This window comes from Corvus brachyrhynchos, unplaced genomic scaffold (genome assembly GCF_000691975.1).
Source record: "Corvus brachyrhynchos isolate BGI_N302 unplaced genomic scaffold, ASM69197v1 scaffold97, whole genome shotgun sequence".
NCBI lineage: Eukaryota > Metazoa > Chordata > Aves > Passeriformes > Corvidae > Corvus > Corvus brachyrhynchos.
Window position 1 is genome coordinate 8,480,379 of NW_008239758.1, and position 1,691 is coordinate 8,482,069.

The window sequence follows — 1,691 nt, forward strand, 5'->3', positions numbered from 1 at the left end:
GGTGGCGGGGGGTGGTGGCGGCCCCCCCCCGGGCCCGGCGGCCACAAACGCGGGCCATGGGCTGCGAATTGGGGTGGGGGAGTGTTTGAGATGTTATCCGGGCTTCTTTCTATAAAGTGTTATCGATTTTAGGCAAGTCTCGGCGCACTCACCCCCCCGAGAAATGTCAGAGCAGAGAACTTGGGAGAGAAGTTTCTCTGCTGCTTTAAAGGTGACCTTTGGGAAAGTTTCCGTACTTTCTCTTTCACCGCTCAAGGACTTTATTTGAAGTTCCTTGGCTGACTACACTCTCTCCGAAGCTGAAGCTGTCTCTTACAAGACTTCTCAAGTCTTTATCCTTGAAAAATATGGAGACGCAGATAAGTTTTTCTTCCTTATTTTTTTTTTACCTAAGAAAAAACAATAGATCCTCTGCTGGGACCTCTTTCTCCCGGGAAAAAAAAATTAAATAACCTCTCTCTTTAGAGAAAAGCTCGGGAGGAAGGTACAATACTTCTATACCTGTTGCAAGTGCAGATTGCCCCAGTGACTCCCCGTCCCCCCAGTTTAAAACAGCAGCTGGTGGCTGCGGGGGAGGCTGGGTCCGACAGGAGCGGTTCCGCGCTTGGCAGTGGAGATATGTGGGTGCCGGCCCGGGTCGTGCGGGGCTCAGTGGGGACCCTGCCTGTCCCACAGCACCACCCAGCCCTGCCCTGCCCCGCCGCGCTGGGGAGAAGCGCTTCCCTCCCCCGACACCCTGCGTGGACTTCCCAGGAGCCTCGGGGAGTTTTCCCCGAGGTTTATTTGCACGGAGGATGCGGAGGCAGCGGCAGGCGAAGATTTATTTTTACGGTAGGAGTTTGTGGGGCGACTGGGGCCCAGTTTCTCTCACCCCCTTCGAGCCACCGGCCCGGAGGTGGCCTCGCCTCGGGCGAGCGAGTCCCCGGCCCGCCCAGCCCCGGGGTGCCGGCATCGGGAAAAAGGCCACGGAAAGAAACTTTCCCCTCTCTGATTGTGTTACCTTTGGCTGAACGTGTAATGAAAATCCTCGGAAAATGTTACACAACACGAGGATACCCTTTTGGAGCAAAGTTTCCAGAAAAGCCTGGCCGCTTCCCTGGGGGCGAGGGACGATGCTGGGGGCGACGTTATCTCCCGGGAAGCATAAGCGCATCCTCAGCGACCCCGCCGCGCTTCCCCCCTTCCCGGGCGACCGAAACCTGAGCCCGAAAATAATATAACCCGTCTGCGGCCGCAGACATGGCTCTCGCCCTTACAGTGTTACAAAAAGCATTTAAATTAATCAGGGCGCTCCCCACGGCTGCTAATTAGGCGGGGAGGGAAGGGAGGGCTGGTCGGGGCCGCCTGTGCCGCGCCGGGAGGAGCCCACGGGTGGCACCCCTGTCCCGGGGGCGAGCTCTGGGGAGAGACCGGGGGTCGCTGCTTCGCCCCCGGCGGGGCGGCTCGTTGGGCTGCCGGTGCCGGCGGTCGCTGCGTGAGGCAGCAGAGGGATGGGGAGGACGGGGATGGGGCTTGGCGGTACACGGGGACACGCCACTTCCACCCAGCTGTCCCGGGGACCGTGGGATTAGCGAGGACATTGCAGCCAGGGAGCTGCATCCTCTTCCCTCCCCCACCTCCCTCCATACACCTCCACTAACAACTGAAGGGTGGGTTTATTATATTTTTTTAAATTCATTTCATATTATTTT

At 58.4% G+C, this 1,691-nt stretch overlaps 1 long non-coding RNA gene across 2 annotated transcripts in view; it reads left to right on the top strand.

Annotated features, from left to right (window-relative positions):
• LOC108448734 overlaps window positions 1-1,691 on the top strand; it is a 33,027-nt gene that overhangs the window by 9,329 nt on the left and 22,007 nt on the right. Inside the window, exon 1 of one of the 2 annotated variants that reach the window (XR_001864734.1) lies at window positions 53-831. The exons of the other annotated variant lie outside the window; for it this stretch is intronic. This is a non-coding gene — a long non-coding RNA (uncharacterized LOC108448734). Of the gene's footprint in view, window positions 1-52; window positions 832-1,691 lie in introns of those variants that run through there. 2 annotated transcript variants of the gene reach the window in all.